This window comes from Cavia porcellus, unplaced genomic scaffold (assembly GCF_034190915.1).
Source record: "Cavia porcellus strain 051 isolate PalLab524CR breed Dunkin Hartley unplaced genomic scaffold, mCavPor4.1 scaffold_18, whole genome shotgun sequence".
NCBI lineage: Eukaryota > Metazoa > Chordata > Mammalia > Rodentia > Caviidae > Cavia > Cavia porcellus.
In genome coordinates this window covers 23,483,176-23,496,422 of record NW_026947501.1, presented here as the reverse complement: position 1 = coordinate 23,496,422, position 13,247 = coordinate 23,483,176, and the positions used below count along the sequence as shown (strand labels likewise).

General features: G+C 38.5%; 1 pseudogene; it reads right to left on the bottom strand.

Annotated features, from left to right (window-relative positions):
• Nucleotides 1–919: 919 nt before the first annotated feature.
• Nucleotides 920–5,102, bottom strand: LOC111756549 (regulation of nuclear pre-mRNA domain-containing protein 1A-like; annotated as a pseudogene).
• Between the last annotated feature and the right edge of the window lie 8,145 nt (nt 5,103–13,247).

Genomic DNA, 13,247 nt, shown 5'->3' with positions numbered 1-13,247 from the left:
AAAAAATAGTAATAAGAACTGTGGGAGTAATAAAACCCAAAATGTGTGATTGTCATTGTACAAAAGAGAGGAAAAGAAAGTGCTCTAAAGTATATAACTGCATGTATGTTTAAGTGTGTAAGATAGATAACCATATTACTGAGTTTTGTTGGATCATTGAACAGAACTACTGTTTGCAGTCTCACTGTTTGAAAGTCTATTTTATATGCTTTAATTTTTTAACTTGAAGAACTATTTCTAAGATGACAATATGTAATCTATTAACTAGTGATTTCTTACTGTTTATTTTTTCTGAAATTCTGTATAACTTGTACCCTTTTTCTGTTTTTTCTTTTCTCCTTAAATAAAATTAAAAAAAAACTGTAATTAAAAGCAAGATAACTTTTATTAGATGTATAATCTAAAAAATAAGGAAATTTTAGGCTATCTCTCTATAAGATCAAAGCTGTTACTAAAATACACATTTTTTAAGGGGGTAAAGTTCCTATTTTTGAGAAATGCATTCTTTTTTCACATAGTAAAACTAAGAAAAATTACGGCAAATGAGAAATCTTTTTCGCTGGTACTCTTCTTAAACATCCTCATTGATGTAAATCTTAGGAAATGTAACTTTTCAACTCAAACTTGAAAAAGATTCTTACTACATATACACAAATCTTATTGCTTGGCACCAGATTTTCTAAAATTACACAATTGCTCAAACCTCAATGTTCTTAAATCATATTTTAAACTTTTTACCTGCTTACATTTTCTGAATGGAAATGTTCAATCCAATGACAATACAGATTGAACTTTGCAATACACAAATATAGTTCTCTTTAAACCAAAAAAAAATGATCAATTATATCTGCTACAGGACTATCCACCTAATCTGTCTCCATCTCTTGCAAGGTTCTGGGCTCAGGAAAGAAAATGGTCATCAATCTTCACTGTCGACACCCTCCGCAAAGGGCAAGTGCATGTGGGGGCCAGTGACCTTGGGCAAATGAGATAAATTCGGTAGGCTCTGGATCCAGGACCTGAGTTCTTTGTGGACCAAGGAAACTCTGGGTAACCTGTGCTTGGGTTCTTCGAGTTCTGTGAGTTTGTGTTTGTTCTTCGAGTTTGTGTTTGTGTATAAGAGCTTCCTTTAATAATGACAAAAATCTGCTAACATTTGAGTGACTTGGTTTCTATCATGGATTTCTGCTCTAATCTACAAGCAGCATACAAGCATCCTCTACTGATTTAGAAAGCCTTTCTTCAGATTCTGTATCTGTCATTTTATCTAGTAGGGGTGCTTCTTTGATTTCAACAGCAAAAACAAACAAAATACAAACTAACTAGCCTCTGATGAACAGCTGCATCACTCGAAGCTGCATTTTCTAGATCTTGAAATGTGCTAATGAGACCCAGAGTGTGAGGTGGTCAGTTGGAGATTCCAGTAGGGAACAGATTTTACTTTTTTATCTGCCTTTATTTGTTCATAGGGTTGTTCCTCAAGCTTCTTATCTCTATTTGGAGCTTGCTTAAATTGTTCTAATCATTTCCATAAACAGATCTTTCTTCTCAAATGATAACACTCTTCCAAGGTGCTTTTTGCAACTTTCATCAAGTTTCATTTGAAATATGCAAGAAAGCCTCCACTGGAACCCATGAAAATCTTTTGTAAACTGTGACCCCTGACCCCTTCCTTTTGCTGTATTGAATGACTTATTGGCTAGGTGGAGAAAAGTCAGCTTTTGCTTAGGGTTAGCCTTTCACAGCCAGGGCCCCACACTGTGGCTATGGCCACAAGTGCTTGCAGTGGTGGGTGGGGCACAGGGACAAGGTCTGACACTGTGCCAGGGCAAGTCACCCTGGTCAGACAGCTTCTTTTCCGGGGAAGGCGGATATCCCTCCGGAAAGGTCCTGCACAGTCCTGGCCCACTCACCCCACCCTTCCCCATGCCCTCGCCACCACTGAGCCATCACCACCTCCAAGTCTGGCCTCAAACTAGCAAGAGAGCCTGCTGGACTTCTCAAATGCTTTTTCTTCTTCCCTGCATTGTAAGCTTTGATTATTCTTACTAGTAAGGAAAAGTATAAACTCTATAGAATCTAACTTTTCCCTCAATTTTCTTTTCTGGAGGTTTTTGTTGTCCATCACCAATCTGGTCCAATTCCTCTCTGCGTTGTCTTTCTTTATCCTAGAACTCTGACTTATTACTGGCTTGATTCTGGTACTTCCTGGATCCTGTGTCTCACTCTCAATTTTTGCTCTCTTATGCCGTTGGAGGACTCCAGGAGGAACAAAGAGCAGGAGTGGCAGGGAAGGCAGCCTTCAGGGGAAGGGCTGCACAGGAGATGTGGGGCTGATTGGAAGGTGTTGGATGAAGAGTAGGCGGCATTCCAGACTGGTCTGTCTGCTCTCATATACGGCCAGTCACTGATCTCCCACATGGGCAGTCTGCCCCTGCAGGTGGTAGGTGGCCCAGATAGATCTGCAAGGTCAAATCTGGGTTCCCAAAGTGCTGATGTGCAAGAACCGCTGCTCGTGTTTACAACCACATATTTTTCTTCCTTTGACCTGTGGACAGATGTGGAAATGGCCAATCTGGCCAGCCAAAGTAAGCAGAGAGACTTACAAACCAAACTTTCCTTCTGTTTTAACTGGAACATCAGGACCCAGCCTCACGCCTCCAATCTTTTCCAGTCCAAAAACAAAACAAAACAAAACAAAACAAAAACCAACCGGCTGCCACTGGCCTGCCATTTAGGGCACTGTGTACCATGCATGTGATGAGCTGGTCTGGACCCTCAGTGTCTGACCCCAGTTGTACGGGAGGCCTCTTTGCAGTGGGTGATTGCATGAGGGCCTCCTGCTGGTCCCTGAGTGTGTTTCCTGTGTGTCTGGTCTCTTTCATATTTCCTATAATAAACTATCTAGTAAGTATTATATTAGTCTCGTTTGCAACTGGAAAGAAAGAAGCTGAAGATCAGATAAATACTAAGTGGGAGAAGTAGGATTTGTTTTACTAACGTTTTTCTTTGTTACAAAGTAATTTAAACACGTGGAAACATTCAGAGACTGATGTGACTGCAGCTCTACAGGACTTTACTGTGAAGCCTTCTCTGCTTCAGATTTTTTTAAAGAAAATGAAATATTTAACAAAACACAATTGAAGCTCTGTACCTGCCTTCCTGATGTCTTTCTTTTTCCTCCTTTCTTGAGACATCAGAATTATCTGAAGTTGGTATTTATTATTATAAAGCAAATATTTCTATTGAACATAGTATTGTATATTAAAAACAATGCATAGTATTATTTTGCATGCTTTCAAATGTTGTACAAATGGTATCAAACTGAAATTTCCCTTTGGATTCTGTTTGAGTGTACTTAGGATATCCATGATGATCACAGTGACACAGGAGATGGGGCGCGGAAAAGCTGGCTGGGAAAATAGATGGGAAAATTGGTGTCAATTAGAAGAACCCAGGACAACGCCAGGACCCAGTATGTAGACTTTCTTGTGGGTTCCCATGAGATGTGGGCTGCATATAAGGACGCGGACACTGCAAGGAGCCTGCTATTGTGACTCCTCGAGGTAGCCCATGCTACATTTCCCAGATGCAGCAAGCACTTTTGGTTTTGTTTTTATCTTCTTTTTCTTGTTCTGCCCAAATCCATCTACAGAGTTGGTTTTTTCTCATGCCCATTCATCCCTCACTTTTCAAATAAACTTTTGGCACAATGTTTGGATTGTCTCATCCAATTCTTTGAGGTAAGAAGGACCTAGAATATTTTGAGTAACAAGTCATTTCTTTGATTGTAATTTTTTTTTTTGGTACCAGATATTGAACTCACGACCTTGCGCTTGCCAAGTAGGTGCTTATGCCACTGAGCTAAATCCCCATCCCTGGCAAGTCATTTCTAAAGAAACTACTAGGTAACCATAGATTCTCTTATCTTCGTCTTGTACTGAGAAATCAGGCTTTGTGAAGTCTGACATGAAGTGATCGTTGGCCTTAGAAGTTTAGTGTTCCACAATCTTTTAGCCTTGATGTTTCACACTGAAGATGACTGAAATTTCTAACTCCTGGTTATGTGTGTGTGTGTGTGTGTGTGTGTGTGTGTGTGTGTGTGTGGTTCAGGGTCTCCAATCGAGGGACTTTCACATGCTAGGCAAGTGCTCTCCCATTGAACCACATCCTCTGCCCCCTTAATTGCTAATGGGGATGTTTGAGTCAATTTCCTCACTTCTTTGGATAAAATTATGGGTTTCATTATTGGAAGTTTGTCTTGGGCAAGTATAATTCTTGCCAAACCATTCTGTATATTGAATGAATCATGAACAGTTTTTGCCACAGTGTGGAGGGGGGTAGAGGGCGATGGAAAATGTAGACCAACCGTACAGCTAATATGATATTAGAGGAATATCAGGATCCTCTCCGACTTGCAATGATCCCGAGACACTCACGAGTCTCTCCCATTTGGCACAGAAAATCTTTCTGTAGGAAGTGGAATGGCTTGGTTTTATTGAGGGTCATTTCTCATGTTTGCCTGATGTTTTCCATGAGTCAAAGGGTATGAAATGAAAACTTACAGTTATCTTCATCAGTGCTGAGAACTTTGGCTTCTAGGACAGTGATGCATAGTACTTTTTTCAGAATTCCAGGATGTGCAGAATTTCTGTGAAGATCGAAGCATTCTCTGCATTGCACAGAACAGTCATCAGTAGCCACTAGCCCCAGGTAGCCACTGAGGGTTTGGAGTATGGCTAGTATGACTGAAGAACTGATTTTAAATTTCCTGTGATTTAAGTTAGATAACCACACGTGGCTAGTGACTACTGTATTGGAAACAGGTGGAGTGGGTTTATAGTAACGTGTGTTGGTGCAGTTTTAAGTCTTAATAAGCTCCCATTGAGTTATAATTGATTTTATTCACTCTTTCTTTTCCCAATCCAAAGTGAATCTAACAAACCGGACGGTTTGGACTACCTCACTTGCTCATACACTGCTATCTGCAGTGTTGTTTCTCTCGGGGCTCTGAATCTGTTGTTGTAGTCCGCCAGCCTTGCGATTTTGTAGCTGTTGGTAGGCACCAGGCGTTGGCGGCACACCTGCAGGCATCCTGTCATTGCCCCCTGTTGGCACGTTGTTCACAGCTTCATTCCTCAGCCCCACCAATTCTGCTTTCTTTAGATTCCGGGTGTCCCTGGCCTCCCTCTGTTCCACCACAGTCTCACCCTGGAAGATGAGCAGAAGAGAACAGGACTGATCCAGTTCCTGCTTCTAGACTCTTGTCCAAATCCCAATTTTTATTTTTTTAAACGTTTTTGTTGGGTTAGGGATATAGCTCAGTGGCACAGTGCCTGCCTGACACGCATGAGGGCGTGAGTATGATCCCCGGTGCCAAAAAAATTTTTTTGTTATTTTGAGATAACTTTACACTTATGGAAATGTTCCAAATGAGATAATGACACACAGAATCCTCTTCCAGATCCCTGCATGTGAATGTTGTTAATATTCTACTATAATTTCTTTATAATCTGTCTTCTCTACAGAGACATGTCTACACCTCTTTGTGTCTATTCTGCATCTCTCTATATGAATATTTACATCTACGTATTTATATCCCTCTCTCTCTTTCCACATGGGTATATATTCCTCTAGACAAGTGTATTCTCATATGTAGCTACAGTAAAATAATAAAAAGTATAAAATTTAACATGAATAAAATATTGTTAATCTACAAATCTCATTCAAGGTTTTCTAGTTGTCCCAATCATGTTATTATAACAATAACAAAAGAGTCTTTCTTTTTCACCTTTTTTCCAATTTTTTTCTTGCTCTTAAATGACAGTATTTGGTTTCTGTCCCGCAAGCTTTCAATCACAAGTTCAAGAAAATGGTGATGTTCTCAACAAGTCATTTTTAAGAAAATGGCGGTGTTCATAAGCACAAACATCCTTATATCTAGTAGGTGACATTCTGTATAGTCCAGAAAATAAGAAAAATATTTATCAAATTAGGTTAAAATGAAGAATGTTTTAATTCTTAATCAGTTTTATCTCAAAGGCTAAAATTAGAAACATGCAGAAAATGAAATACTCTCTCTTATTTTGAGAACGCCAGAAATGATATTTTCTAAGAAATAAGCAATAATGATAAAACATATCATTAATATACTGTCTTTTTAAAGCCAAAACTCAAGAAAAGAATCAAAACTCACTTTTCATATAATCCCCACAAGGGATTCTTATATTTACATTCTAAATTCTTTTTTTTTTTTTAAGAATAGAAATATTTATTGAGAGAAAGAAAGCTTCTGTCTGAAAGACAGACAGAAGGGGTCCTGAGCGGGTTGTCCTACATTCCAAATGCTTTTCATTCAGAAAGGATTCCATTTAAAATCATCATTTGAATACAGTTTATAATCTATTTTTCTCTACAAGATGATTTCATTTCAGGGCAGAAGCTACAAAATAATAAGTGGATAAGTTAGTTACAAAGATATTGTGGCAATGTAATAAAATTATTTACATTAACTTTCAACAGATACTAAGAAACTTCAACATCCAAAACCAAAGCTACTACAGTTGTTTGGGTTCATTCATATGATCAGATTTCATGTACTAAATAATACTGCCATGAAGTACAAAGAAGAAATCTTAGTGGAGCCTTCCAAAGTTACAGAATTTTCCAAATGATTTTCTTCTGTTTTCAGAGCCTGTTCATTTTTTCTGTACTTGTTTTAGTCATTTAGCTTTTGTAATATTTTTTTGAAGCTTTTTTCCCTCTTAGTTCATTTTCTCTGGGTTGAATCATCTTAGGTAGTTTCCAGGACAGCACAGCACTTGCTTGGAACAGGAGGGTAAGAGCCAAAATATTCTGCAACACACTCAGCCCAAGCCTTCACAGGGAATCTTCTTGGAGTGTCTTAGGTAAACTCGCCCTTGTGTAGTGATCTGTAGCTTTGTCCTGGGATGATGAGTGAAAGAATCACCATTTCAGATGACAACAGCACAACACATAGTTTTTCACCTTCATTAATTCTATAGTAGTTTCTTCCGAGAGAAGCTTTACATTCTTAACAGGGCCACTGGAGGTTGGGTTTACCTTTCCATCTGCCCTTGGCAAATGCCAGCCCCTCATCTGCCAGGGGCCATGTGGTATTTGTGGAGTGAAGGTTCCTAGGAAATCCAGGTATGTTTTTGAAAATTTGTGCCCTCAGTGAAGTACATGCCTTTGCTGGGCACCTTACCAAGCCCATAGCAGCAGCGCCAACAGCATCCTCTCCAACTAGCCTGAGACTGAGTCTGGGATTCTCGCTGCCTACAAGACTTTCTGATCCTGTTTCTAGTCCAGGACCACATGCTACACTTGGTTTCTTGGCTCTTTCTTCTCCTTCAGTCTGGTACCACTCTCCACATTTCTTTACCTTTCTAGGGTCAACTATTTTTCAGAATTTCCTTCAATTCATGTTCATCTAGTGTTTCCTCACGTTTGGATTTAACTTGTACTTTTTTGGGCAAGAATATTATGACAGTGATGCTGTGTCCTCACCGCATTGAGTCAGGAGTGCACCATAACTGATTTTCATCTGCAATTATATCCTGCGTTTGCTCATTGTTTATTTCTACAATGGAATACCTGAAGCTGCGTGTGTCTTAACGAAAAGAAATTTATTTACCTCGCAGTTCTGGAAGTTCAAGGGTGTGGCATCACGTTGGCTGGGCTCTGGTAAAGCCTCCTGGCTGATACCATCAAGGCAGATGTGTGTGAGGGGGAAAGACCACAGGGTGAGAGCAGAAACCCAAGCACAGGCAGGGGCCTCACTTGCATACTGATTGAGGTCTCGTGAGAACTACTCCATTCATTCTGAATACAGTTCCCTTACTAACTTAAATAGCTCCCATTGGCCTCCCTCTTAAATACTCTTTAGTACCTTCCAGCATTATTCCCCTGAGGCTTCTTACACAGGAACCTGCAGGGAATAGATTCAAACATATGCAGATGATGGTGTTTTTATTACCACTTTTTCCCTATATTACAATAAGGGTTTCTGGTAAGATGCTTTGAGACAATGTAAATACTTTATTTCTCGTTATACTTTTGCCTATTAATTTCTATCATTCTTGCTTCAAGCAATTGTTACCATATGGTAGCTGTCAAACAGTGATTCTAATATTATTCTTACATTTATTTATGGACACTTATTTAAGGAAGATTTTTCCCTGCCTATATATCTATTTATCCATCTGTCATCTACATGGACTCATGGATTCTTTCCATGAATTACATTCTATCACTATCATTACTTATTATGTTTCTGAAAACTCCAGATGTGAGCAACGAGCACCCTCCCCTTTTGGCTCTTTTGACTTTTGTTATCATCCCAACTTTTTTCTGAGCAATTTCTTACTTTCTGATATAACAAAACATTCCAGTCCTATCTTGTATTTTATGTGTCCCAACCCTGGAATCAATCATTTTTTCAAGGAATGGCCTTCATTTTGATGGTCTCATATTGGTAGAGAAAACAGGAGATAAAAGCTGGAACAAAACCACAGCAAAGTTTTTAGATATGGTAATTATCAAATACAAAATATGAATTAAGCATTTGTAATATGTTTTTTAAAAGGCATGGTGGTGCACACCTGCTAGTCCTGTACTTTGAGAGGCTGAGATGGAAGACCACAAGATTGAGCCCTGCCTGGACAATTTAGTGAGCTCTGCTTCAAGATAAAAAATTTAAAAAAAGGTCTGGGGGATGTAGGTCAGTGCAAAGGCCATGAGTTTAATTTCTGTACCAGGAGAGAGAGAGGGGGAGAGAGACAGAGAGAGAGAGACAGAGAGAGAGAAAGAGAGAGAGAGAGAGAGAGAGAGAGAGAGAGAGAAGGAAAGTCATGCTAAAAAACAGACAATGGTGATTATGAAAGACAAACAATACACTTGGGAGGCTGAGGCAGGAGGATCATGGGCTACAAAGTGAGTTCAAGACCACACTGAACTGCATAGTGAAACCGTGTTGCAAAAAGACAAAAAAGAAAAAAAAAAAAAAGAAGACTAATGAGCATATTTAAAAGTACCAAGTGAGGTTTTTACAGACAAATATAAAAATTAAGATTAAAAACTCAAATGATCACTTTAAGAGAAAGTTAGAGTGATAAAACCATAAAAAATAGCTACATTTGAGGGAATTATCCAGAATGTATAACAGAGAGACAAATAGGTAGAAACCTGGATGGTGAAGAGACCCGGGCGACAGAGTGGGGAGACTGAGTGTGGGTCTGACCAGGACATCAAAGACAGGCAAGTTTAGGACATTTAGAATTCCTTATTTTTAATGGATATAAGCAATTATATATACTTATAGGGTACACTGTGGTACTTCAATATAAGTCTAAAATACAATCAAATCCGAATAACGAACATGTCAGTGTCCTCACACATTTATCCTGCCTCTGGGTTAAGGACACCAAAGCCCTGTCCTCCAGCTCTTCTGAAACACTGCTAATTGCAGTCCAACACTAGGACTCATTCTTTCTGTCTGGCTTTGCTTGTGTTTTGTGGTAGTGAGGGTTGACCCCAGGGCCTCAGACGTGCCAGATGAGCTCTCCAGCACTACGCCCTTACACTGTCTGCTCTTTCTGGTCTCCAGTGACCACTGTACCCTACCGCTGTGAGTTCAGCTGCTTTATCTGTAGAAAGGGCATCTTTCTTCTTCTTCTCCTCTCTCTCTCTCTCTCTTTCTCTCAATCTTGCTTTCTTTCTTTCTTTTGCAGTACTGAGGATCACAGTTGGGGTGCTCCACCACTGAACACAGCTCTGCCTCTTGCTATTTTTTAGTTTGAGGCAGGCTGTCATCAAGTCGCCTTGGCTGGCCTGAAACTTGTGATTTTTCTTCCAGAACCACACAAGTAGCTAGGATTAAAAAATTTCTCTGAGGACATAATGACTGAGCCTTTTTAAAAAAGACTCAATGAATAAATGTGCATAATTCAGATTCAGGAAGCCCAATAAATTTATAGTACTGTAAAGGAATTCACCCATAATTAAACTGAAGAATATTGAAAACTATGAAAAAGTCTTATAAATAACCTGAGAGAAAAGATGAGTTAATATCAGTGCAACATTTACAGTTGGCTTTTCCCACGGCCAAGTGGTATCTAGAGTACAATGGGATAAAATCAACATTCTGAGAGAAAATAACCTGAAAATATCTAGCATTATTGGGAGACTTTTTGGAAGAAAATATAGAATATCTTTATGTTTTGGGGGTAAGAAACAATTTTTCAAGACCCAAAACACACAGTCCATATGAAGAGAGATTAATATATTTGATTACATTTAAATACATGTGTATAGTTGTAATGGTCAGATTGGGGTTACTAGCATAGTTATCATCTGAGAACACTAAAATATCTTTTAGGTATTTTGAAATATTCAATTGTTGTCAACCATAGTTATCCTACTGTGAGGTGGAACACTGGAAGTTATCCCCTAACTCAAATGTCCCCCTGTACCAGTTAACCACCCTCTTTCCTCCTCCTTCCCAGCCCTTCCCAGGCTCCTGCAACCACAGGTCCGTCAGAAGACTCCTGTCAGATTCTTGTCAAAAGATCTCAGAGAGAAAAGACAATTCACAGCAGAGAAAATATTGCAGCACCCGATGCTGTGAAAAAAAAAAATCAGTATCTAAAACTATAAATTCCCTTAGAAATCGGTCCTAAAAAAGATGAACTAGGGTGGTGGATTAACTAAAGGTCAGTTTGTAATACGCAGCAGAACTGAATCAGCGTGGTGCTGGATGTGGAATGTCCACCTGAGAATTGTCAACAGTATAAAAAGAATCGGAGGGGAAGACAGTGTGCTGTTGATTCTTCTGGTTGGCTTTCCTGATATGAACTCGGCTGCTCTTATCATCAGAGGAAGTCAGGTCCTCACTGTCGCTGAGAATAGCTGTGTTTCTTTTCCAGGGAGCTCTAGTTCTTACTCTGATTGTAAGGTAAGAACCAGAGCTCCAGTGCAAATCCCTGGCACAGATCCTTCATTCCCTGTGGTGCAGATTTGCTAGCTTCCAGTACGGACCTTTGGACCTTCCCAGTGCAGATCCTTGATACAGACTTGCCTGAGACATTGTTGTGTGCTCTAAGCCTCTAGCTGGATTTGTGGAGGACATTGTCACAGGCTCTAATTCTTCAGCTGGATTTATGAAGGACATTGTCATGGAATGCAGGTCCTCAACTGGATTCTTGGGATCTGTAGTGTGTGGACAGATCTCCTGCACTCTTTTACATTTGACCCTTTGTGTAAATATTATAAAGTAACCCTATAAATTATATATCCTATATTAAATCTTTTCCCTTGGAAACCCTGACTGTAACCCAATAGAAAAATAAATAAAAAGATTTGACAGATGCAGTGACATAGAAGAGGAACACAAATAACCAATAGACATTCAAAACTATGTATTATAGATTTCACAAGAAACCAGAGAAATGCAAACTTAAACCACAATGAATTGTCAATATATCCACAAGATGGGCAAAATTCAAAGTTTCTGCAGAAAGCCATGCTTTCACAAGGCTATGTAAAAACAGGAATTTGTAGAAGCCCTGACCAGAATGTAAACTGGTACAGTAACTGGAAAAAAATAGTCATTATTGATTGATGTTGAAAATGTGCGTATCTTACGACCCAGTAATTCTGCATTTTGGCATATGTTCAGCTGCTGTGTTGTGTAATGTGGTAGCCACTAGACACATGTGGTGGCTGAGTGCATAAAACATGTCTAGACTGCATTGAAATATACCGTAAATATAAATTACCCAACGGATTTTGAAGATATATAAAAAATTAAAATAACTCATTTAAATTTATTTTAAAATGTTTACTACATGTTGAAATGAAAATGTTTTGGATACATTGGTTTAAATAAAATACAACCTTAAAATTAATTTCATCCTCTTATTTTTATTCTTAAAAATGTGCCTGGTAGGGGCTGGGGATTTAGCTCAGCGGCGTAAGCACCTGCCTTGCAAGCAGGCGGTTGTGAGTTCGATCCCCGGTACCGATAAAAATGAAAAAGACAAAAAAAAAAAAAAAAAAAAAAGTGCCTGGTAAGCAATTTAAAGTGGCAGTGTGGCTTTCACATGTGATTGCCCTTGCATTTCTTTGGGTAGTGCTGCTAAAGAGATCTTACATGTGCACACCAGGAGGCAGATAGATGATTGCAAGCAGCAGCATTGCTTGAATTTGAAATAACCCACATGTTCACTGAGTAGAGAATGGAGAAATATATATTGTCATAATTAATTTAGGAATGTCATATTCATCTAGTGACAATATATGAAATATGATTTTCTTATGAATATTATGTTACAGAGTTAAGTTGCAAAGAACACTTAAAGTATAGTTTCACTAATCTAAATTTCAAATTAAATATTGTACATTTTTAATGTATAGGTAATATGCTCATAAATGGTCAAATTAAAAAGAATGGCAAAGGATGAAGGTAAACAGGAAGGGGAGGAGGAGGAAAGGTGATCCTTCTAAGGTACTGACACTTCTGTCTTCAGCCAGGTAGAGAATACAAAGTGTATTTTGCTTTTCTTATTCTCCAAAGTCATACTTAACTATTTTAAAAATATGACAGCTGGAGGATGGATATAGAAAAATGGTAGATCCCAAGCCTGTCATTTCTACAACTTTGCTCGTTAGTAAAATCAGCTGATGAGTTTGTGGGAGCAAACTCCACCTCCCTCCCACCCTGTAACTCTAATTATATAATTAGTGTAACAGATGTGCACTTAGTTTCACTCAGAATCTTAGCTTCAGAGGCGTTTGGGAGATCCTGTTTCCGGCATCCCAGCATCTCCAACTAGAAAAAGTCTAACCTTTGCTTCTTTGTTCACTCTTTTCCTGCCTTCTATAAGATTCATAATATTATTTATATTCTCTTTGTTTCATTTTTCTTTGCCAACTTGGGAAGTTAGAGATTTCATTTCTATTCGTTAGTGGGTACTATAATTTTTAAAGCTAGGGTTTTTTTTTGTTTATTTTAAAGAGAAAAGAGCAGAAAAATCAAGAGGCAAACAATTAAAAAACAACAAAAGCAAAATGACGACAACAAAAAACAATGATTGTTTTTTTTTTTTTAAATTTTATTTAAGAGGAAAAAGAGAAAAACACAAAACAAAACAAAGCGGTGTAAGAGTACACGTAATACAGAACTACAAAAAAAAACAGTAAGAAATCACCTGTTAATAGATTACATA